This window comes from Gossypium hirsutum, chromosome D03 (assembly GCF_007990345.1).
Source record: "Gossypium hirsutum isolate 1008001.06 chromosome D03, Gossypium_hirsutum_v2.1, whole genome shotgun sequence".
NCBI lineage: Eukaryota > Viridiplantae > Streptophyta > Magnoliopsida > Malvales > Malvaceae > Gossypium > Gossypium hirsutum.
Genome location: NC_053439.1, coordinates 8914026 through 8940732, shown reverse-complemented (window position 1 = coordinate 8940732; position 26707 = coordinate 8914026). Strand labels below are relative to the sequence as shown.

General features: G+C 39.4%; 1 non-coding gene and 1 pseudogene across 1 annotated transcript; both read left to right on the top strand.

Annotated features, from left to right (window-relative positions):
* The first annotated feature begins 2122 nt into the window (after window positions 1-2122).
* Window positions 2123-2278, top strand: LOC121215747 (5.8S ribosomal RNA). The gene has a single exon (XR_005911722.1). It is a non-coding gene; the product is annotated as a 5.8S ribosomal RNA (ribosomal RNA).
* A 231-nt stretch (window positions 2279-2509) lies between these two features.
* On the top strand, window positions 2510-8920 carry LOC121215846 (uncharacterized; annotated as a pseudogene).
* The last annotated feature ends 17787 nt before the right edge of the window (window positions 8921-26707 follow it).

Below are 26707 nucleotides of genomic sequence, written 5' to 3'. Positions count from 1 at the left end.
CCCCCAAGGGCACGTGTCGTAGCTGTAGGGACCACGACGGACAAGTCATGAGCACCTCCTTGGAGCGTAATTTCCACTGAATGGCGGGTAGAATCCTTTGTAGATGACTTAAATATGCGACAGGGTATTACAAGTGGTAGAGTGGCCTTGCTGCCACGATCCACTGAGATTCAACCCTTTGTCACTTCGATTTGTCCCTCCCCTATCGCCGATCTGATCTCTCATTGCTGCCACGATCCACTGAGATTTATCCCGTTGCTCTGATGATTCATGATAACTTGACAGATCGCACGGCCTTTGTAACGGTGATGCATCATTCAAATTTCTGTCCTATCAACTTTAGATGGTAGGATAGTTGCCTATTATGGTGGTGGCAGGTGACAGAAAATTAGGGTTTGATTCCATAGCGAGAGCCTGAGAAACGACTACCACATTCAAGGAAGGCAGCATGCGCGCAAATTACCCAATCCTGACATAGGAAGGTAGTGACAATAAATAACAATATCGGGCTCTATGAGTCTTGTAATTGGAATGAGTACAATCTAAATCCTTTAACGAGGATCTATTGGAGGGCAAGTCCGGTGCCAGTAGTTGCGGTAATTCCAGCTCCAATAGCGTATATTTAAGTTTTTGCAGTTAAAATGCTCGTAGTTGGACTTAGGGGTGTGTCAGTCGGTCCGTCTCACGTGAGCACCGGTCTGCTTGTCTTTCTTGCCGGCAATGCGTTCCTAGCTTTAATTGGTCAAGTCATTCCTCTGGCGTTGTTTCTTTGAAGAAATTAGAGTTTTCAAAGCAAGCCTACACCTGTATACATTAGCATGGGATAACATCATAGAATTTCGATCCTATTGTGTTAGCCTTCGGGATTTGAATAATAATTAATAGGGATAGTGGGGGCATTTGTATTTCATAGTCAGAGGTGAAATTCTTGGATTTATGAAATACAAACAACTGCAAAAGCATTTGCCAAGGATGTTTTCATTAATCAAGAATGAAAGTTGGGCACTCGAAGACGATCAGATACCGTCCTAGTCTCAACCATAAAGGATGTCAACTAGGGATCAGTGGATGTTACTTTTAGGACTCCACCGGTACCTTATGAGAAATTAAAGTCTTTAGGTTTCGGGGGGAGTATGGTTGCAATGCTAAAACTTAATGGAATTGATGAAAGGGCACCACTGGGAGTGGAGCTTACGGCTTAATTTGACTCAACACGAGGAAACATACTAGGTCCAGACATAGTAAGGATGGACAGACTGAGAGCTCTTTCTTGATTTTATGGGTGGTGACGCATGGCTATTTTTAGTTGGTGGAGGAATTTGTCTAGTTAATTTTGTTAAGGAATGAGACCTCAGCCTACTAACTAGCTACACGGAGCTGATCCTTCGTGGCTAGCTTCTTAAAGGGACTATGGCCATTTAGGCTAAGGAAATTTAAGGCAATAATAGGTCTGTGATGCCCTTAGATGTTCTGGGTCATACGCGCGCTACACTAATGCATTCAACGAGTCTATAGCCATGGCTGACAGGCCCGAGTAATCTTCAAAATTTCATTGTGATGGGGATAGATCATTGCAATTGTTAGTCTTCAATGAGGAATTCCTAGTAAGCGCGAGTCATCAGCTCATGTTTACTACGTCCCTGCCCTTTGTACACACCGTCTGTCGCTCCTACTGATTGAATGGTCTGATGAAGTGTTCAAATCGAGACGACGTGGGCAGTTCATTGCCTGCGACATCGTGAGAAGTCCACTAAATCTTATCATTCAAAGGAAGGAGAAGTTGTAACAAGGTTTTATGTAGGTAAACCTGTGGAAGGATCATTGTCGAAAGCTGCCTAGCAAAACGACACGTGAACTCATTGTAAACAACATCAGAGATGGTGCGGGTGCATCATTGCCTCTCGCCACCCCCATGTGTCGGAGTAACTGGTCTTGTCGTCCCTTTTCCTATTAGGTGGGGTGAGATGTCAGGATCGACCTCTACGATGCAAAAAGAACAAACCCTCAGCGCGAATCGCACCAAGGAATCGAAACGAAAAAAGAGACACGTCTTCTATCGCCTCACCATTTGTGGTGTCAGTGCTTTAGTGATGTTTTTCTTTTTTCACAAAACATATAAAATGACTCTCGACAACGGATATCTTGGTTGTCGCATCGATGAAGAACATAGCGAAATATGATACTAGGTGTGAATTGCAGAATCCCGTGAACCGTTGAGTCTTTAAGCGTAAGTTGCGCCTCAAGCTATTAGGCCGAGAGCACGTCTACCTGGGTGTCACGCATCATCACCCCCATCCAACCCTAAGCCCTCGGGCCTCAGTTGGACTGCGGGCAAAAATTAGCCTTCCGTGCGCTCACAGCCAGTTGTTGGCCTAAATTTGAGTGCTAGACGACATCATCGTCGCGATGATCAGTGGTGATGTTATAAGCAACCTCATTCGGAGTCATGCGCATTCGTCGATCGATACCCTTGAACCCTTACGGCATCACAAGGACGGTGCTCACATCGCGGCCCCAGGTCAGACGGGATTACCTACTGAGTTTAAGCATATCAGTAAGTGGAGGAAAAGAAACGTGCTAGGATTCCCCTAATAATGACGAGCGAACTAGGAAAAACCAAGCTTGAGAATTAGGCACCATTGGCAGATGAATTGTAGTCTAAAGAAGCGTCATCTACGGCGGACTGGGCTCAAGTCCCTTAGAAAAGGGCGCTGGAGAGGGTGAGAGCTCGTCGTGCCCGGACCCTATTGTACCACGAGGTGCTATTTAAGAGTCGAGTTGTTTGGAAATGTAGCCCTAATTGGGCAGTAAATTTCATCCAAGGCTAAATACGGGCGAGAGACCGATAGTAAACAAGTACCTCGAGGGAAAGATGAAAAGGACTTTGAAATGAGAGTTAAAGAGTGCTTGAAATTAATGGGTGGGAAGCGAATGGGGGCCGGCGATACATCCCGGTCAGATGTAGAATAGCGAGAACTGATCCGCCGTGTGGCTCGAAGCGAGGATCGACACGGGTCGTGGCAAAGGCCCAAGCCCGGTCTTTTGATACGTCCGAGAAGATATTGTTGCCTTGGTCGTGGGATTCAGCACACACCGTCTAAGCATGCTTGGCACCTGCGGGCTCTCCATTCAACTTGTCTTGAAACACGGACCAAGGAGTCTGACATTTGTATGAGTCAACGGGCTAGAAAACTCGTAAGGCGTAAGGAAATAAATTGGTGGGATCCCTCATGGGTGCACCGCTGATCGACCTTGATCTTTTGAGAAGGGTTCGAGTGAGAGCATGCTTGTCGGGACTTGAAAGATGGTGAAATATACCTGAGCAGGGTGAAGCCGGAGGAAACTTTGGTGGAGGCCCGCAGCAATAATAACGTACAAATCGTTTGTTTGACTTGGGTATAGAGGCGAAAGACTAATCGAACCATCTAGTAGTTGGTTCCTTCCGAAGTTTCCCTCAGGATAGCTGGAGCTCTTAGCGAGTTCTATAGGGTAAAGCCAATGATTAGAGGCACCGGGGACGCAACGTCCTCGACCTATTCTCAAACTTTAAATAGGTAGGATGGTGTGGTTGCTTCATTGAGCTGCGCCATGAAATCGAGAGCTCTAAGTGGGCCATTTTTGGTAAGCAGAACTAGCGATACGGGATGAACATGAAGTCAGGTTACGGTTCCCAACTGTGCATTAACCTAGAACCCATAAAGGGTGTTAGTTGATTAAGACAGTAGAACAGTGGTCATGAAAGTTGAAATCCACTAAAGAGTATGTAACAACTCACCTACCAATCAACTAGCATCGAAAATGGATGGAGCTTAAGCGCGTGACCTATACCCGGCCGTCGGGGCAAGGGCCAAGCCACGATGAGTAAGAGGGCACGGCGATCATCGTAAAACCTGGGCCACGATCCCGGGTAGAGTGGCCGTCGGTGCAGATCTTAGTGGTAGTAGCAAAACTTTGAAGGCCGAAGAGGGGAAAGGTTCCATGTGAACAGAACTTGCACATGGGTTAGTCGATCCTAAGAGACAGGGAAAGCCCGTCCGATATCACGTCCAGCCCTAGCTTCGAAAGGGAATCAGGTTGAAATTTTTGCACCGGGATGTGGCAGCTGACAGCAACATTAGAGAGTCCAGAAATGTCAGTGTCGACCTCAGGAAGAGTTATCTTTTCTGTTTAACGGCTTGTCCACCCTAAAAATTGCTCAGCCAGAGGTAGGGTCCAGCGGTCAGAAGAGCACCGCACATCGTGCAGTGTTTGGTGTGCTCTTGGCGGCCCTTGAAAATTTAGAAGACCGAGTGTCGTCCACGTCTGGTCGTACTCATAACCAAATCAGGTCTCTAAGGTGAATAGCCTCTAGTCAATGGAACAATGTAGGCAAGAGAAGTCGGTAAAATAGATCCATAATGTAACAGCCCGATTTTGGGTCTAGTCAGAACAGTGGTTTCTGGACCACAAACCCGACGAGAAAAAAAAATTATTTTTATTATATTTTTATAGTCTATAAATTTATGAAAATATTTCGTAAAAATTTCATTCGAAAATTTTGACGTTTGAGCACTCAATTTAGTCAAAAGGACTAAATTGTAAAAAGTGCAAAAGTTGAGTTCTTTATAATGAGGTGCCTAATTGTTATGAGTTTTAAATTGAAAGTCCTTATGTGATAATTATTCCTTTAATAAGTTAGTGAATGGATATTTGTTTGGTATTTTTGATATTTGGTTGAAATAAAAAGGGTAATTTTGTAAATTAATTAAAATAACCTAATAAGACAAAAATGATAAAAGCTATCATTTTTTTTCATTCTTTCTTCTTCAACCGTGGGAAAGAACTGAAAATGGCAGCCATGGATGAGCTCCATTCGGCCAAGCTTCTATGGCTTATATAGGTACGGTTTTTGTCTCGTTTTTAATGATTTTTGTATTTTTGAGATCCCCGAAGCTTAAATTTTCTATTTCTACCAATTGATTGAAAAGAAATTAGAGTTTAAAAATTTACCCATTCATGATATGGTTGTGTTTTGATGATTTATAGTGGATAATGAATGTTTGATGTGTTAAATATGAGTTTTATTCAATGAATTTCGGTAAAAATGTCAAAAAGGGGTTAAATTGTAAAAGTTATAAATTGGTCATAAGTGTGTGAATTAGTGAAAATTTGGAGTTGCCATAGAAGAGAAAAATGTTCAGCATGTCTTAAACCTTATAGAAATTGAATAAAAATTAATTTACGAGCATTGGGGCAAAAAGTGCAAATATGCAAAAGTTTAGGGGTCAAAATGAAAATTTGTAAAAATATGATTTTTATACCCATATGAATATTGTGACTGATTGGTAGGCTAAATGTGATATTATAGATCAAGAAAATCGAGATTTGGACCTAGAACGGAAAGAAATCGATTAAGGGATGATTATGTCCTTTTCACATTTGTGGTATCGAGGTAAGTTTGTATGTAAACAATACCATGCTATACATGTATTTAAATGTTATCATTACATGAATTGTATAGATATTAAGTGTATGTGATTAATAGAAATATGATAAGACAAAGCCTTAATAGACGAGGAAAAATCCCGTTTGAACCATAGAAATAGAATAGGATACGAGTGACATGTCACTAGGAATTATGAGTCTAGATAACTAGCCCGAGAGTGAGCATTGAAACGTCATGGGATATGAGGTAGCTTTAGCTACAATTGAGGCACTTATGTGCAAAGGCTTTTCCGAGTATCCAATTAGTATTCCAAGTGTTCAACGGGTAATCCAAGGAAAGAGTTGATGATGGTCCCAACGAGGTAAGTCATTGGTGAGTATACACTTGAGTTATGTTAAGAGTTGTGCAAGTATGTATATTAAGCCTATGAGAATGCCTTGATATGTGATGATCTATGATGCATAATATGTGTTCTTACCATGATGGATGAAATGATGTTGTATTAATTTTGTGAACAATGATCATGAATGAGTAACTTAGCCTTGACAGATTTGAGTTACTGTAGTAGTGAAACTTTGAAAATACACTAAAAATAGTGGAAAATTAGTTAGAGGTAGAATAAAATATGAGATTAAAGCTTAATGAGTCTATTTTCACATGAAAGAAACAGGGGAAGAAAAAGAATTCTATATTGTGTGATATTTGAATTCTTGTAAAACAGGGTCTGAATGAATTCGAGATCCCCTGTTCTAACTTTAGAAATTCATCATAAATTGTAAAAAAATTATTAAGAGTCATACCTTAGATACATGGATTCCTTATTGAGTCTATTTTTAAGGGAAATAAATGGCATTGTCATTGGAATTCTGTACAGGGAGAAATTTGGTTCGTAGTGCACAAGGGTCAGAGTGGTCATACCCTGAAACAGGGGAGACTTTAACTAATAAACTGTACTAAATGGATAAACCAAAAATTCTGGAAATTTTATGGGAGAAAGGTATATGAATCTAGTTTCAAGTAAAATTAACGAAACTTAATTTGGAGTTTCGTAGCTCCAGATATAAATAATTTAGTGACTATTGCTCAGGAAGACAGCTTGCAGTGAACTTGAGAATATGTTGTAAACATTGATAAAACAAGTTAATGAGTTGCTTATTGTTTTCATATGAACTTACTAAGCGAAAGCTTACCCCCTTCTTTCCCATGTTTTCTATAGTTTCCAGGTTAGCTCGGGTTGAAGGCCGTCAGAGATATTATCACACTGTCGAGTTAACGCTATCGGCGTAAGTAAACTCAAGTGATTCTAATCTATGGCATGTATAGGGTTTTAATGTGAGTATGTAATATTATGATTTAGCCAAAGGCATTGGCTTGTTATTAAGGTAGTATTAGTCATGTAAATTGACATATGTCGGCTAATGTCGTTATGGGCCCATATGATTATTCTTATGCATGTATGTTATTATCTCTTATGATGTGACTTACAACATATATGCCTAGAGATTGAATTGAGATTCATTGATGACATGTTGATAGCTATAGCATTAACATGGTAAAGATGAAAGAAAAACTTATTGTAATGGTTGCATGTGAAATTACCATGGTCATGTTATGTTAGGAAGGTTTAAGTGCCTAATTTTTTCATGTTGTATGCTATTGTATAAGTATGCATGCATGTGTTGTAAGTGTGACAAAATGGCTTGGAAAATAGCCTTGTATTTGTCCAGGTTTTGGACATGGGTTCGGGACACGAGCGTGTTCTTAGCACCCGGGCGTGTGTTCTATACCTAACGGGCGTGTGGAGCCTTGATACAAGAGATTTCCTAAGTTTTTCATGAGTTCTCGGTTGGGTCCCGAACCATCCCGAATGCATGTATTGGGCCTCGTAAGCTCGCATAAAGGACAGATTGCATGAGAAAAGAAAAGTTTTTAATTATTTGAGATTTCATGGCCCTGTTTAGTATGGAAGTGTTAGTAAAAGTCAGGTAGCACCTCGAACCCCGTCCAGGCGTCGGATGCGGGCGAGGGGTGTTACACATAACCTCGGGAAAAGGATTGGCTCTTAGGGTTGGGCACGAGGGTCCTAGTCCCGAACTTATTGGCTGTCGTTGCACTACTCGAGCTGTACCCAGGTGAAAGCAGTTCACCATGTGCCGGTTGGGGGACAGATAGGGAACAGCTCTATTGGGGGCTTTCCCCAGATGACGAACAGTCGACTCAGAACTGGAACAGATAAGGGGAATCTGATTGTTTTAGTAAAACAAAGCATTGCGATGGTCCTTGTGGATGCTCACGCAATGTAATTTCTGCCCAGTGTTCTGAATGTCAAAGTGAAGAAATTCAACCTAGCGCAGGTAAACGGTGGGACTAACTATGACTCTCTTAAGGTAGCCAAATGCCTCGTCATCTAATTAATGATGTATATGAATGGATTAACGAGATTTTCACTATCCCTATCTACTATCCAGCAAAACCACGGCCAAAGGAATAGGCTTGGCAGAATCAGTGGGGAAAGAAGACCCTATTGAGCTTGACTTTAGTCTGACTTTGTGAAATGACTTGAGAGGTGTAGGATAAGTTGGACCTCTCGGGCGAAATTGAAATACCACTACTTTTAATGTTATTTTACATAATCCTTGAATCGAGGCAGGGTACGACCCCTTTTTTTCGACCCAAGGCTGGCTTCGGCCGATTGATCTGAGTGAAAGACATTGTCAGGTTGGGAGTTTGGCTGGGGCGGAACATCTGTTAAAAGATAAAGTAGGGTCCTAAGATGAGCTCAACGAGAAAAGAAATCGTGTGTGGAACAAAAGGGTAAAAAATCGTTTCAGTCTGATTTCCAGTATGAATAGAAACTGTGAAAGCATGGCCTATCGATCATTTAAACCTTCGGAATTTGAAGCTAGAGGTGTCAAAAAAGTTACCATAGGGATAACTGGCTTGTGGCGGCCAAGCGTTCATAGCAATGTTGCTTTTTGATCCTTCGATGCCGGCTCTTCCTATTATTGTGAAGCAGAATTCACCAAGTGTTGGATTGCTTACCCACCAATAGAGAACGTGATTTGGGTTTAGACCGTCATGAGACAGGTTAGTTTTACCCTACTGATGGCCACGTCGCAATCAACCTAGTACAAGAGGAATCGTTGATTCGCACAATTGATAATCGCGCTTGGTTGAAAAGCCAGTGGCTCGAAGCTACCGTACGCTAGATTATGACTAAACGCCTCTGAGTCAGAATCTGGGCTAGAACTGACGCACACACCTGTCGCTTGATTGCTGTCCCGCAGTAGGGGCCTCTAGCTGCCAAGGGCATGTGTCGTAGGTGCAGCAATTACCGCGGACAAGTCGCGGGTGCCTCCTTGGAGCGTAATTCCCACCGAACGATGGGTAGAATCCTTTGCAGATGACTTAAATACACGACGGGTTATTGTAACTGGTAGAGTGGCCTTGCTGCCACGATCCACTGAGATTCAACCCTTTGTCGCTTCGATTCAACCCTTCCGTATCGTCGATCTGATCCTCACTCATTCTTTTACACGACCCGACTCTGGGGTCCCCAGGTGAGGGACTTGGTGTGCAAATTAGTTAAATAGTTGCCCGTGCCGCCCCCTCGAAAAACATGGCACAATGGGGGCCTTAGTGGTGCGGGTGCAAGCTCCCCACTATTGGTGACTCCGGGTACTTTTTTAATTTTCTACCGTGTCGTGCCATATTTTATGGACCATTGCGAACTCATGCCATTTCTCCAATCGGGGATTAGGCTTATTGTATTTATTTTGGGCTAACAGTAAAATTTTTCGTAAAAAATACTAAGTGGCGTAAAATAAACTGTCCCCATTTCAGACATGTGCGAGATCCTAGAGCACCATTGGCAACGTAGGCCATCCCGTGGTGCAAGATCATCAAGAAACATCGGCACCTTGGTGCCTCAGATGTACAGAAGCGTCGAACCCCATCGACAATGTGGGCCCTTGTTGGTGCGGAAGCGTTGGGCTAAAAAAAATGTCCCTATTTCAGACATATGAAACCTAAAATAAGTCTCTGTTTTAGATATATGAATGTCGCCCGGTATCGCATTGATAAAGTTTTTTTAGCTCTTTCGGGGGGGAAGTGATGTTGAGCGACCAGGGGTTATCTAGGGCACTGCCCACACCCATCGTATGCCCGAACGTCGCTGCCCCACACCGTTGGTTAGGTTCTCGATGGTGCTCTAACAATCCATTCTGGCAGTGCTCTGACGAACATCCGGTGAGACATCCCAGAATATACAAAACGATACAACGAATCCATCCCCAATTACATGTGACGTACCCAACAATGAATGAATTTTCCTGGTCCCTCCCTAATTCCAAAGGTAGAATTCAAATATCGTTACATGTAACATACCCAACAATGAATGAATCAACTCGGTCCCTCCCCTTTTGCAATAAAAGCCTCCGGCACCTTGGGCCCTCGATCGTGCGGTAGCCTCGTACACCATCAACAGTGTAGGCTATCCAGTGGTGCGGGGTAATCGAGTGCCATCGGCACTTTCAATGCGCAAGAGCATCGAGAAACATTAGCACCTTGGTGTATCGGATGTGCGGTAGGCTCTTGTGCCCCTATTACTTGGCTAAAGGAGGGGGACAGGAATACTAAATTTTTTCATGTCAGAGCTACTAACAGAAAGAAGAAAAACAATATTGAAAGACTTAATGATACAAATGGCCACTGGAAAGAGAACACAAAAGACATATGCAAGGCGATCAGGGAGTATTTTAAACTTTTATTCAAATCCAACTTAAGTTCTAATAATGCGCTTAACCTTGATTATATTGAGTGTTATATTACAGGGGAGATGAATGACAGATTATTGAGGGAGTTTACTGAGAGCGTAATCAGGGAGGCCTTTAACCAAATGGACCCTAGAAAAGCTCCGGGAATCGACGGATTATCCGAAAATTTTTATAAGGAAAATTAGGAGGTGGTTGGGGAGGATATTATTAAATTGTGTCAAAATATTCTTAGGGGGGATAAAAATGTGGACTGTTTAAACGAAACTATTATTGTTTTAATCCCTAAAATTAAAGAACCAGTGGACATGACTAATTTTAGACCCATTAGTCTGTGCAGGGTGGTGTACAAGATTGTTGCTAAAGTGCTTGCCAACTGCCTGAAGGAAACTCTCCCTGTATACATTAGCCAAAATCAAAGCGCCTTCGTTTTGGGGAGGATGATTCACGACAACATTCTGATTGCCCATGACTTGGTCCATTATCTCCAAAGCGCTAAGAACGGGCAGAACAAAGGTTTCGTTATTAAGCTTGACATGAGCAAAGCTTACGATAGGGTGGAGTGGACTTTCATTGAAGAGGTGATGAAAAAAATGGGTTACGCAGCTGAATGGGTGACCAAAATTATGAGATGCGTCAGATCGGTCCGATACATGGTCAAATGTAACTCTGTTCTTTCCGAGACGATTGTGCCGGAAAGAGGCCGAAGACAGGGGGATCCTCTTTCTCCTTATCTCTTTTTATTTTGCATGGAAGCTTTCTCTAAGTTGTTAAGTCGGGCTCAAAATAATAATATGATTAAGGGTATTCGTGCTAGCAGAAATGTACCCGTGTTAACCACCTTTTTTTTGCTGATGATGCGCTTTTTTTATTCGAAATAAAAAAGGGACGTGGAGGAGATTATTAATATTATTGCTAAATTTACTCGTGATTCGAGTCAAGAGATTAACAAGGATAAATCCATGATAATGTTTAGCCCAAAAACCCCATAACCCTAAAAGCACATGTTTAGTTATATGCTTGGAATGCGTACTGTTGATAAACTTGATTGTTATCTGGGATTACCTTTACCCGTTAATAGGAAAAAATCTGAGGCCTTTTCTAACATTATTAATAGGTGCACGTGCAGAGCAAAGAGTTGGTCAAAGCTTTTACTTTCCTATGGGGGGAAAGAATTTTTCATCAAGACTATTATGCAGGCCATTCCGACTTACGCTTTCTCAGTTTTCTTGGCCCCAAAAGGCATTATTGGGGACCCCCAATCGCAAATGGGTAAGATGTGGTGGGCTAATAAAGAGAAAAATCATGGATAGGCATTCTTGGCTTTCGGGACTTACACCTCTTCAATTTGGCTTTATTGGGCAGACGGGTTTGGAGGCTCATGACTCATAAGGATACGCTGTGCTTCAAAGTGTTAAGCGCCAAGTATTTTCCAGAGGGGGACGTGTTCAGATACAAGCAGGGGGACAAACCTTCATTCACCTGGTCGAGTATAGCAAAAGCGGTGGATGAGCTAAAGGACTGTTTCGTTTGGTAGGTGGGCGATGGCGAAACCATTGATATTAGACGGGACCATTGGGGTATGGAAGGCATCATGGGGGAGGCGGTGTGTCAGACCCCTTTAATGGACAATGAAAGAAAAGTCAAGGATCTGTGGGACAATAGAAATGGGCGGTGGAAAAGAGAGGGTAAAAGAGATTTATGGTGAGTCTTTGGGGGATTGCATTTGTAATTTGACCATTCCTCATAATGGAGTCAGAGACACCAGAATGTGGCTACAAACCCGCATGGGATCTACACTACCAAGGCGGCTTACTCATGGATGATTCTTAAGAAAGTTGGCTTTGGCCCCCATAGATTCTTCTGGTGCGCTATCTGGAAACTCAAAATGATCCCAAAGATAAAAATTTTCAGCTGAAGAATTGGTCATAATATTCTGCCAACGTTTGACAATATTGCTCGCATTCGTCAGGGTTTTATAAACTCTTGCCCGAGGTGTAATAATAGTGAAGAAACTCTGATTCATGCTATGAAAGACTGTCCTAAGGCGCGTGAAATCCTTGTTGCTGGGGGTTTAAATAACAGTCTGCTCGACAAGAACTACATCAATTGTATTGACTGGATTGAGGATGTTTTTCGGGAGCTTGACAAAAAAGCTGCGGCTGATTTTTTAACTCTACTTTGGAACAGTTGGAACGACAGAAATAATATGGTGTTTAAAGGGAACATGGATGCCGCGAAGATGATATGGGAAAGGGCGCAAACGTTAAGCAAAGATTTCAGAATCTTCAATCTTACAGAGCCTGCGGTCTTGTCTAATAATCTGGAGAAAAAGAATTGGAAAAAACCCTTTGTTGGTTGTATTAAAATTAATGTGGATGCTACTGTTTTAAATGGGTGCAGAGGAGTGGGTGCGGTAGCGAGAGATCACGATGACTTTGTGATAGGTGGCTGCTATAATTTCAAGGAAAAGGCTATAGATGTTATCTAGGCAGAGTTAGATGCGTTTAAAGAAGGTTTAAAGGTGGCAGATCGTTTAAAGGTTGGCAGATTAATTGTGGAATCGGACAGTGCTACGCTGGTCAACGCGGTCAAAAATAGAAGGATGGATATTACTATTTTAGGCCAGTGCGTTAGAAGAGAATGTGAATCTTTTTGCAAGTTTGAATCGGTCCAAGTAATTTGGACTAATCGTGATAGCAACTACGCGGCAGACTCTTTGTGTAAATTAGCTATTAGGAATAAAAATGATTTGTATTTTGAAATGGACTATCTGGTAGATATCTATAACATTAGTATTCATGATGCTATTAATTGAGGTTGACCCTTTGGGTTGTTTTTGTTCAAAAAAAAAGAATGTCGTCTGGTAGCGCATTGCTAAAATTTTTTTAGCTCTTTAGGGGGAAGTGATATTGAGCAAGCAGGGGTTGTTCAAGGCACTGCCCACGCCCACCGCATGCCCGGATGTTAGTCCCCCCACCACCGATTAGGTTCTCGGTGGTGCTCCGGTGAGCCATTTTGGCAGTGCTCTAGCGAGCCATCCTGGAATGTAAAAACTGATGCAACAAGTCGTTTCGGTCCCTCCACTTTTAGAACAAGAGCCTCTAGCACCTTGGGCCCTTGGTTGTGCGGTAGCCTCTTACTCCACCGACACCATAGGCCCTTGGTCGTTCTAGAGAATTGGGCACCATTGAAACTTGGTGCTTTGATGTGTGGAAGCCTTGGACACCATTGAAAACCTAGAAAATTGGTGGTACAGAAGCCTCGAGCACCATCAGCACCTTGGTGCTTGGATGTGCGGGAGCCTTGGACACCATCAGCAACATAGGCCCTTGGTCGTGTGGGAGCTTTGGGTAGCATCGAAAACTTGGTGCTTGGATGTGCAGGAGCCTTGAACACCATCGATAACCTAGGCCCTTGGTCGTGCGGGAGCTTCGGGCACTATCGGTACCATGGTGCTTGGATATACGGGAGCCTCGGACACCATCGGTAACCTAGGCCCTTGGTCATGCTGGAAACTCAGGCACCATCAGCAGCCTAGGACGTTGGATGTGCGAGTGCCTTGAGCAGCATCAGAACCCTAGTGCTTTAGATGTGGGGGAGCCTCGGACACCATCGGCAACCTAGGACGTTGGATGTGCGAGTGCCTCGAGTAGCATCAGTACCCTGGTGCCTCAGATGTGCGGGCTAAAGAAAAGTGTCCTCGTTTCAGACATACGAATGTTGCCTGGTAGCTCATTGACAAAGTTTTTTTAGCTCTTTAAGAGGTAGAGATCCGTTGCTCATACGAAATTGTCCAAGGGCTCAACCGAGTCCGTTCGTGATCCAATCGAGCTACCAACTGGTCACATTACTCGAGCTCAAGCCAAGAAGTTTAAAAAGGCAATCTCTGCCTTGGTTGAACAAAATTGGGGAGAGTCTTCAACCGATCGAGCTCGGGAGTGCTCGTCAAGTTTACTCCAAACCAATTTGCAACTTAGCTATCTAATCTAGTTGCTGAATAAAACTTAAACATTCTTAGTTATTTCATTCATTTTAATTATGTTTTAATTCCATACAACATTAATACATGTCCAATTGCTTTTGTTGTTTAATTCTATTAATTGTGTTCTTGTTTTTTCAGGATTTATATATGTCTTAGTATCTTAATTTGATTTATGTCTATTAAGTATGTTCTAATTCAGACAGCATCAATGCAGGTTTTAAGTCAGACCTATTAACTATGCTCTAGTTCAAACAGTATCAATGCATGTTATTAAGTTAGACTTCTTAATTGTGTCTTAGCTTATTACACATTAAATTGGTGATTTTAGATTGTCTTAATAATGTACTTGACCGAGTTTAATTTGTCTTAATAGGATATTCAATCATTTGGCTGGACATTCATGCACTCCAGAAGAGGCTTGTACGGTTTAAATGTCACACATTCAATCCACAAGATACATGCTTCAAGTTCATGAACAAGCAGCTCATTAATTCAGCCTTCGGTGGTTTGTCAGTGCGTAGATCTCGAAAATTTATTCGAAATAAAAAAATCATCTCAATCGGACATCCGAGTGAAAAGTTATGGCCTTTTAAAGTTTTCGAAGCTAAAAAACATAAACTGTTGATGAATTACTAATTCAAACCTGACCATTTCGTTTCAATTGATTTCACCACGCACCGTTTCAATTGTTTCCACCACGCACCGTTTTAATTGATTTCATAGATCCCACCACTAATCCTCCCAAAATTTAACATCCCTCCCAACTCTACAACGATTCAAAATGCTTTCCTTTTTCTTTTATTCTTCTGGTAGGATTTGTTACATTTTTTCATTCCTTTTTGTTTGTCAATTTCCATTTTAGGATTTATGTTACGTTATTTGTGCTATTTCATTCCTTTTAAACTGTCTCTATATAAAATTCTCTTAGGATTCATAAGTTTTTCATTCTTGGAATTTTTCCAAGTGATTCGGTTCTCTCCTACGATTGCTATAGGATCCGTCTGCCCAATTTGCACTGCAATTAGTCCATTGATCAAACAACCTTAGAGCTTAAATTTTCATATTCTTCTTACATACACTTGTGAGATTTATCTCTATTCTTTTGCTCAAGTGTATCTCATTGTATTTGTGCTTCAATTTGCAAACAATTTTATCTTGTAATGATTGTTTCTTTGTTTGCTCATTTGTATATCTTTGAAAGGGTTTGAAACTTAAGATTTGGGGTAGAAATCTTAAAGAGTGGTAAGGTTAAACCTTTTCCTCAAAGGTTGAACAAATTAGTGAATTTGGAAAAATCCTTAGTGGTGGAAAACTAAGGGAGTGGAGTAGAAATTGGGGCTGAACCACTCTAAATCTTTGTGTTTTTTGTTTCATTCTTGCATTTACTTTCACCAAATTTTTTAATGGCCAATTCGCCCCACTTGGAATTTTTGGTTTGCTTCATCGAGCTATCAGAGACCAAAATTCTATGCCCTACTTTGGTATGTTACAACTCCCCTCGCTTAAGGCATTTCATCCTCGAAATGTTTTTTTTTTCAAACAATTGAGGAGACTGTTGCTTCATTACTTCTTTTGCTTCCCATGTAGCTTCACTTGTTTTATGGTTTCTCCACAACACTTTAACCAAAGGAATCTTCTTATTTCGTAAGAATTTCACCTTGCGAACCATAATTTTCACTGGTTCTTCCTCGTAAGTTAAGTCTGGTCGCACTTCAATGTCATTTGCTGACACTACATGGGATGGTTCTGCACGATATTTCCTTAGCATGGATACATGAAACACATCATGGATTCGATTAAGTTTGTAGGGTAACTTGAGTCGATATGTTACAAGATTGATTATTCCCCCCACTTCATAAGGACCAATGAATCTTGGGTTTAGCCTTCTTTTATGCCCAAACCTTAGGACTTTCTTCCATGACAATACTTTAAGAATCTCATGTTCGTTCACTTGGTATTCAACATCTTATCATTTCAAGTCAGCATAGGACTTTTGTCTGTTTGAAGTAGCTTTTAGCCTTTCACATATCATCTTCACCTTATCTTCAGTCTCGTGAACCAACTCAAGTCCAACCATTTTCTTTTAATTCAATTCAGCCCCCCACAGAGGTGTTCGACACCTCCTTCCATATAATGCTTTAAAAGGTGCCATCTGAATGCTTGCTTGCTAACTATTGTTATAAGCAAACTCTGCCAAAGGTAAATAATGTTTCCAACTTCTTATGAACTCCAATATACAGCTTCGCAACATGTCTTCCAACATTTTTACCACTCTTTCAGATTAGCCATCTATTTGAGGATGATAAGCAATACTGAATTTAAGCTTTGAACCTAAAGCTTCTTTCAAAATCTCAAAGTGAATTGAGGATCTTGATCGAAAGTAATAGAAACTGGCATGCCATGAGGTCTCATTATCTCAACAATGTAAATCTATATGAGCCTTTGCAAAGAATAACTTGCGCAAAAAACTAGAAAGTATGAACTCTTTGTAAGGCGATATACAATCACCCATATAACATTCTTCTTGGCCGTAGTTATATGCAATTCTGTCACGAAATCCATAGTGATCATTTCTCACTTCCACTTTGGAATCTTGAGTGGCTGAAGCAGTCCTAAAGGATACTGATGCTCTGCTTTAACATTCTCACAAATTAAGTATTTCGCCACAAAGTTTGTAATAGCTCACTTCAAACCAGGCCACCAATAGAGTTCACGAAGGTCGTGGCACATCTTAATCCTGTCAGAGTGCATTGCGTAAGGACTATTGTGGGCTTCATTAAGGATAACACGTTGCAACTCCTGCTAGTTTGGTTCACAAAGTCTTCCACTAAAACAGAGTAACCATTTTTCATTTAGTGCAAAATCCCCTCGCGTTCCTTATTCCACTTGGCGAACCCTCTTTGCCAACACTTCATCTAAGGCTTACTTTTTCTTGATTCGCTGTGACAAAGCTGGTCTTACTTGTAATTTTGTGAGATATCCCCAATCACTTGTCCCACTTAGTTGCACGAACAGAGGTCGTAACTCATTCATAGACATTCTACTTAGTGCATTTGCTACCATATTAGTCTTGCCAGGGTGATACTCTATCACATAGTCATAGTCCTTCAACAACTCAATCCACCTTCTATGTTGTAGATTCAATTCCTTTTGTAAAAACGAGTACTTGAGACTCATGTGGTCTGTAAAGATAGTACACTTCTCACCATACAAGTAGTTTCACCAAATTTTAAGTGCGAATACTACTGTTACTAACTCCAAATCATGGGTTGGGTAGTTTCACTCATGAACCTTCATCTACCTAGAAGCATAAGTTACCACTTTTCTTTCTGGCATTAGCATGCATCCTAGCCCTATAACAACCCATTTGTTAAAAAATTTTGATGATTAAATGGTTAATTAGGTAAAAAGGACTAAAATGTAAAAGGTGAAAAAGTCAAGTTTTATTAGTTAAAGGGGTCAAATAGCTATGAAAATTAAATTTAATGGACTTGAGTGATAAATATACCAATTAAAGAGTTAGTGGATGTTTATGGATAGTTTTTAATGAAATTTTTGGTTAATAATAAGGTTAAAATGGAAATTTAGAAATTAAATTTAAAACAAAAGAAATTAAAGCATGTATCATCTTTTATTTTCATCTTTAACCGATTTTAAGGGGAAAAGAACACCATTGTTGAATTCTTGGTTCGGTTAAGCTTGTTTTAGTGCATGGTAAGTGTTTTTCAACTCGTTTTTCATGATTTTTATATTTTTAGTTCATTTTAGCTTAATCTAGCTAGCCCGAGGGTTAATTTGCAAAATTTTTATAGGTTGAGGGACTTTTCATAGATGTTTTTGAATGAGTTTTGATTTTAGTTGATAGATTATTAATCTTGGTTGCAAAATAAACATGTTTTGTTTAGTGATTTTTGTTGAATTTTAGAAATAGGGATTAAATGGTTAAAAGTATAAATTCATGGGTTTTGTTGTGAGTTATTAAAAATGATCAATTGTTTTAAGGTCCCTCGTTACATTGGTTAAGTTGGTTTTAGGCTAAAATGAGTTATATTCAAGTTATGAGCTTAAGGACTAAATTATGAAAAGTTAAGATGATGGGCAAATTCATAATTTTGCATAAATATGAAAAATGGATTAAATTGAATACTAGAAGGCTTAATTGATTGAAATTATCTATTTAGATCAAGATAAACCACATTCAGAGTTAAATCGAGGAAAAGCTAAAGCTTCGAATTAGTGTTCGACTATAATTCTACGCCCTAGTTATCATGGTAAGTTCGTATGAATTATGATTGTTTTAATGTTAGCTAAATTGACTAATTGCTATGTTATTTTAATATAAATGTATCCATGTTATTATGAATTGGCGTATAACGAATCCCGGTTGAACCCTAAGAATTCTTAGGATACGAATGACATGTCATTAGGGATTTCATGTTTCGGATGCTGGTCTTGAATGTCCTATCGATGGCTGAGGTCCTGCATTTGTTGCAAATTATCCACAGCTCATGTAAGCAGATCTATTTTACAGCTTATGTAAGCATTGATGTAAAGGAAAGGTTACGATTATATGTAAAGGCACACTATGTGTGAGCTTTCCTGAGTATCTGATGTAATTTTAGATGGTTCAATGGGTCAAAAAAAGGAAATGAAATGGTAAGCATTCAAATGGAATGAATCATGATCTTATGAAAAGATTTATGAGCTAAATGATGTATTTACATTTGGAAATGTACTTATCTTGTGGTTGTTTCATTTGTATCATGGACAACTGTACTAACTTGAGAGCTTGATGATGTTGTATAGGCTTTTACTAAGCTTATGGAATTGGTAATGATTTATGCTTAATCTATGAATTGTATAAATGACATGATAAGTTATGTTTAGGTTTTTACGAGCTTACTAAGCACTCGTTTCTTACTTATTTACTTTCTTTTTTTTATAGATTATCGAAAGCTCGATCGGCTGGAAGCTCGTCGGAGACCTATCACACTATCTAGCAACTAGTTTGGTAGATTTTGAGTATTTTGGCCAATGTTAATAATGGCATGTATAGGTCTTTTGTATTGGTAATTCATGGATGTGTAATGAATGTATCTGTATGTTTAAGCTTTTGGAAGTTATGTTCGTTTGATGCACTTTGATGCCTTACTAAGTTATGTCATACTTTTAAGTGCTTTTAAATAAGGGTCTTTTGGTATGTTTTGAAGGCTTGCAAATGGTCATGTGTGGTAATTAAATGAACTAGGTTTGCATGCTTGGAATATGGAAATATTAGCTTATTTTAGTAAATGATGTTTGATACAATTGTGGCTCCTTTGAATGTCATATTGGTTACTTGATTTAGGATGTCTGGAATGGCATGTTTATGTGTGTTTGAATGATGTTTGAATCCCTTGAATGTGTGCCCAAATGGTTTGAATGGTTAGGTATGAATTGGACATGAAATGACTTGATTTTAGGTAAAATTTTGGGTTCACATAGGCTGTTGCACGACCATGTGACACACGCGATATGGCGACATGACCATGTGTTATTTGAAATTTCTTAGTGTTTCAAGTCAGTGAGTTACACGGCCTAACACACGGCCTGGCACACAGGCGTGTGTGTCAACTCAGAGAGTTACACGGCCTAGGCTATGTCACATGGCTTGGGTTATGTCACACGGTTGTGTCACCCCTGTTTTCACATTTTTTTATTTTTTTCTTAAAACCTCAATTTTGTTTTGATTTAGTCTCGAATCATTTATAAATTAATTTTAGGGTCTCGAAGGATCGATTTAGGGAAAAATGCATAGAATGAATGGTTTACAATAAATTTTATTTATTTTATGTTAATAACGTTAAATGATTTTTGGTTGAACTGTAATACTCTATAACCATACTTTGGTGATAGATATGGGTTAGAGGTGTTACATTTAGTGGTATCAGATCTACAGTTTAGTTGGTACTCAGACTGAATGTAGCATGTATGGAGTCTAGAAATACATGCCATTATATAACCTGTGATAGTGTGATAACTCCTGACTCAAAATGAATTATGTTTTTATATAAATAAAAGATGTAATCCAACCGAGCCTATTTTGATGAGGTTGAGAGTAACACGTAAGCCTCCGTTCATGGAATAGCTAGTAGTGGGCCCGTAGCTGAGGGCCGAGGAAGTAAGGCGAAAAAAGCCTTCTTCCAAATGATGTTAGAGTGGTTCTCTGAGTTCATGAGAACGAACCTTATGGCTCAACAACCTCCACCCTCTCCTATACCATAACATATTCCCATTATTCTTCAAGGTTTGGAACAAGTACGCATAAACAAGCCTCCGATTGATAAAATACGTAAATATAGGGCTGAAGAGTTTCGTGGTACAGCTGAAGACAATCCTAAAAAAGCTGAGTTTTGGTTAGAGAATACTGTAAGGGTTTTTTATGATTTGTCATGTACTCCAATTGAATGTTTAAAATGCGTTGTATCTTTGTTGAAAAACTCAACGTATCAGTGGTGGAATACTTTGATTGCTATGGTACCGAAAGATCATGAGAACTGGGATTTCTTTTAGATAGATTTCAGGAAGAAATATGTTACGTAACGGTATCTTTACAAGAAACGAAAAGAGTTTCTTGAATTGAAAGAGAATTCATGTGACTCAATAGGTTTGCCCGGGAATGTATACCATCAGAGGCTGTTATGTGTACACGATTTGAAGACAGTTTAAATGGAGATATCAAATTGTTAGTCAGGATTCTAGAATTGAAAGAATTCATGGTTTTACTAGATAGAGCACATAAAGCCGAAGAACTCAGTAAAGCTAAAAGAAAAGCAGATTTTGAGGCTTGTGACATGGGTAAACGACCTACGATAAAGTCATTTTCGTCTCCATCAAAGAAGTCAAAGGAATTTCACTATCGTACATCATCTTCAGTAGGATTCTCGGGAAAAGATTAAAGGAAGCAACATTTGAGTTCGAGGCCTCAGGCTACATCTGTAGCTAGTGTGGGTAGTGTCCGAAATACCAAACATGAATGTCAACAATGCAATAGATGACATTTTGAAGAGTGCAGATTGAGAGAGAGGTCATGTTTCAAATGTGGTTCTTACGATCATTTCCTTAGAGACTATCCTGAAAGATCTGATAAAGAGAAAGCTCAGAATACTTGTTTGAGTAACACGGCTGCGAGTGGGAGACCATCTAGAAATAGTGTAAATACAGGTAACAGTCGAAGTGGAATGAAAGATTCTACGATTAGATTTGAGGCTTGGGTACCAGCTAGGGCTTATGGAATTCGAGCTTGTGAGGAAGCTCCTACACCTGATGTGATTACCGGTACATTTTCTATCTTTGATACTAATATTATTGCTTTGATTGACTTGGGATCAACACGCTCATATGTATGCACAACTTTAGTGTCCGAAAAGAAAATACCTTTTGAGTCAACTAAATTTGTGATCAAAGTAGCCTCCTCGTAGTAGGAAGAAATAGGAAAAATGTGGGTGGATTTTCTCCAAGATTGGTGCGATTCCTTTCTTGTTTTGTTTTGGGTGCCTGCCTTTACTCTTTTTGAATAATTGGGTAGTGTTCTTTCATAAGCATTAATTGCTAGATAGTACTTTTGACTTTTCTACGTTCTTTTTCATGAAAGATATCTTCTTGAGTTTTTTTTATAGAATTTACATTTATTATGTGATTGCTTTCTGCCTGCATGTTTACACATCATTTTTCAAGTACGTAGTCAATCTTATTACTTAGGGTTTTAGCTGTTTGTTCCTTTATTTTGTTCCTTTCACTTTTCTTCCTTTTTTGGCTTTCTGATTGATGGATTTTTTTTCGGTTCATTTCTACTGAGGTTAGGTTTCATTATTTAATCTCTCTTTGTAGGTTTCTTTATTTTTATTTCCTTTGTTTTGTTTTTTAAGTGCTTTTTGTCGAGCCTAAAAATCCCATGCATCTGGGCTTTGTTTTTTATTGTTTCTTTTCTTTTAAATCTGATTGTATTATGGTTATTTCTAGTCATTTTCTTTTATTGCGTTTTTTTCTTTTTTGGTGGTTGCGCTGGTTTTCTTGGTTTTGTTAGAGTTTTCTCGTCCGTTGAAGGGTGTCGGGTTTCTTGGTGGTGTTGTAACCTTTTTGCTCAAAATGGTCGAAGACATAAACGTCTTACTAGAAAGATTGAAGTTTTTTGAAGAAGAATCTTTAATAGTCATAAGTACGACCAACACTGAAACAAATATCCAGGGTTTTGAAGCTTGAGTGGTGGAAAAGATAATGGCAAAGGAGAAATTTTGGCAGCATAGAAGACAGAACAAGAATCTTCAACCTAATACCATGGTTGTTCGACCAATGTCTCTTTACGATGTTACCCTTCATTAAGGGAAAAGAGATAGATACTTATGGGTTTAATTTTACTCCTTTTTGGCTAAGGATTTACAATATCCCATTGGAACACATGGATAGAAAAACTGCCATTGATGTTGGCAAGGCTATAGGAGAGGTGGTGGCTATAGATTAGAGAGATAAGAATAGAGGGTGGACAAATAGGAGGTCCCAACCACAAAAGAGGCATGTGGAGAAATGGGATTTCAATTTTGGAAAATTTGAGTTCCTCACAAGATGTTAACAACGGGAGTAAGACCGGTACTAGGGAAGAGAATGAAACCATGATGCAAAAAGGGAAGGAAAAGGCTGGAGATAAAGATTCAATTTCAAACTCACCAATGGAAAAGCGCATGTCTAAGTCTGCTCGTGAAAGAATGGGAAGAACTAAGTGTAAAAAGAAGAGATTAAAGGGAATCAATTGAGAGAACACGGATGAGAGCCCTTCTAGATTGGTTCGAAGAAGGTTGATGGATAATTTATCACCTTGTAAGGCGGTGGCTGGCGACCAGCCCTGCCAAAAGTAATGAAACTCTTCTGTTGGAACTGTTGATGGCTTAGGAACCCTTCGGTAGTTTGTGAACTTAAGCAACTTCTTATTGCTAATAATCCTAACATGGTTTTTTTAAGTGAAACAAATATGCAAGCTAATAATTTTACCTATATTTTTAATGTGTGTAGGGTGACGGGCTATTTGGTGGTGAGCTCGATTGGTCGTAGTGGCGGCCTAGTAATGCTTTGGAGAGAAAGAGCTGAGGTGGCCATTCAAAGCTACTCGAGTAATCATATTAACTCGATCATGAGGTTGGAAAATTAGAGAAACATTCGGTTCATTGGATTTTGTGGCCATGCGACGCGGCCAAATGTCCCCTGTAGGTTTCAAAGGGTTGCAAGTCAGGCAATTACACGACCTAGCACACGGTCTGACATACAGGCGTGTGAGGCCATTTAAAGAGGTATACAGCCTGACACACGGGTGTGTGGCTTGGCCGTGTGACCCAAGTCAGAGTGTTACACGAGCATAAATAAGGGCTGAGAAACGACTGTGTGTCCCTACATCAAATGCCTACAAGGCCTGAGATAGGGGCATGTGTCTCAGTCGTGTGAGTCACACGGCCTAGCCACACGACCGTGGGACCCCTACAGTATGAAAATTTTGTAATTTTTCCAAAAAATTCTATATGTTTCTAATTTAGTTCCGATTGATTTCTAATATGTTTTTAGGGCTTCGAGGGCTCGTATATGAGACCATATGTATGAGTTTGAATAATTTTGCTATGATTTATGTTACATTTTGAATATGTTGAATAATTATTCGTTGAGAGATGTGAACTTTCGGTAATGCTCTGAAGCCCTATTTTGGCAACAGATACGAGCTAGGGGTGTTACATTTATTGGTACCAGAGCTACGATTTAGCCGATTCTCAGACAGAACGTAGCGTGTGTGAGTCTAGAAATACATGTCATTCTATAACATGGGATAGTGTGATAACTCCTGACTCATTTTGAAATGTGTTTTCATATAGTTATAACTTCCAACCGAATTGACTCTGATGAAGTAGAAAGTAACGCGCATGCCTCTGTTCACGGAGCAGCATCGAGTGGTTCAAGGTTCGTATCTGAGGGCCGAGGAGAGAGGCTAAGGAGGCCTTCTTCTAGATGATGAGCGAATGGTTTACTAAGTTTGTACGAATGAAACTGTCTGCCTAACGAGATCCACCCCTACCTATTCACCAACCGGTCCTCGTTACTCCTCTAGGTTTGGAACCTATGCGCATTAATAAGCTGCCTGTTGAGAAAATCTGCAAATATGTGGCTGAAGAATTTAAAGCTACAATTGAAGATGATCCGGAGAGAGTGAAATTCTGGTTAGAAAATACAATCAGAGTTTTTGACGAGCTATCTTGTTCACCGATAGAATGTGTTAAATGTGTTGCATCTCTATTGAAAGACTCAACTTACCAATGGTGGAGTACGTTGATTTCAGTTGTGTCGAGACGACGTAGAAGTTGAGAATTTTTCTAAATCGAATTCAGAAAGAAATATATAAGTTAGAGGTTTCTTGATCAGAAATGCAAAGGGTTCCTTGAGCTTAAACAGGGTTGTATGTTACTGTCTGAATATGAAAAAGAATTTGTCAGATTGAACAAGTATGCCCGAGAATGTATTCCAACCGAGGTTGCTATGTGTAAGCAGTTTGAAGACGGGTTAAACGAAGATATAAAGTTATTAGTCGGGATTCTCGAACTAAAAGAATTTGTTGTCCTAGTTGATCAAGCATACAAAGCCAAAGAACTTAGCAAAGAAAAGAGAAAAACTGATTATGAAGCTCAGGATTTGAGAAAGTGATCTTTGGGAAAGTCGCTTTAGTCAATGTCAAAGAAGACGAAAGAACAACATAACCGTTCGACTGCTTCAGTGAGATATCCTAGTAGAGATCGAGACAAACAACATGCGATTTCTAAAGCTCAAGCTACGTCTGTAGCGAGTGTTGGTAGTGTCAAAACCAATAAGCTTGATTGTCAGTGATGTGGACGTCGACACTTTGGTGAGTGCCAGATGAAAGACGGGGACTAGTTTAGATGTGCTTTGCATGAACACTTTATTCGAGATTGTCCTGAGTTACTTGAAAAAAAAAGATACATACTATCCAATCGAGTAATACAATTGCGAGAGGGAGACCGCCGAGAAACCCTAGAAATATGGATAATAGTCGTAGTGGGACTAAAGACTCTGTTGTGAGATTTGAGGCACGAGCACTGGCTATAGCCTATGCGATCCGTGCGGGAGAGAAAGCTTCTGCTCTAGATGTTATTACAGGTACTTTTTCTATCTTTGACACTAATGTTACTGCTTTGATTGATCCGGGATCAACTCATTCGTATGTATGCATGAATCTAGTGTCAAGTAAGAATTTACCTATTAAGTCCACTGGATTTATGGTTAAAGTGTTGAACATCCTAGGTCAATATGTGTTAGTTGATAAGGTCTGCAAGAATTGTCCTTTGATGATTCGGGGTTATAAATTTTCAACTTGTTTGATGCTATTGTCATGTGATGAGTTCGACGAGATTTTGGGCATGGATTGGTTGACTTTACATGATGCTACTGTGAATTGTAGATGAAAGCTTATTGTATTAAAATGTCAAAATGGTGAAAAGATTCAATTTGAATCTGATAGTTTGAGTGTGTTGTGTAAACAGAAAAATATTTAAGATTTTTCCTATGTAATTTATCACCTTTTTACTTAAATTCGCTGTTAAAACTAAGTAATTCTCTTATAAATTAATAAAATATGTGAAAATATGAAATTAGGACATAGAAATTATTAAAATGTGATTTTATGCTTTATTATATAGTTTTCATGCAATAAATGGCTTATTTTATATTAATTTGAATATATTATATTTTTAAGACATAAAGTGGGGCATGCATGACTAAATTAAATAATAAACTATAAAATTATTTTTAATAATTCATTTTAAAAATTTTCATTAATAATTTGGGTTTTAATTAATTAATTAAATTGGATAAATTTTATTCTTTGGTCCTCTAACTTGTTGATTTATTTTGGATAGGTCTAATAGATTTGATGGATTACAAAACCGTCCAAATTGGACACCAAGTCAACCCAATATTTGGCTACACATAGCTGTCCATTTAAACCATTCTTTGGTTTAATTACACAAGGTCCTTGCAGTGTTGAAGAAATTAGAGATTTGCCCGAAGATTTACGATTGACCGAGTCTCAGTCCTAAGTTGTGTGGCATCCAAAATTGCTTAAAAATATTGTCAAAAGCCACTAAGCATGGCTGGCCCCAATTTGAAGAGATTTGAAGAGGTTGACATCCACTATTTTTAGCAAACTATTCCCCTCTCCTTACTTCTAAATAATACCTTCTCATTCATTCATTTATCATCCTTCAAGCATCCCTCAATCATTCCTCATCCATTCTCATCATTCATCATTCTCTCTTTTCTCCAAATTCTTTTAGTTTTTTTTATTCACACGCCTAACATCATCTCTTCATAGAGATTTTAGCAATTAAGCCTCTTAAAGAACCCTTGGTTGGCAAAGGTTAAAAGAAAATATGTGAACCATTCTTGTCGAAGAGAATACTTAAAACAGGTAGCAAAGGTATGGTTTTATTTCGTTCGCTA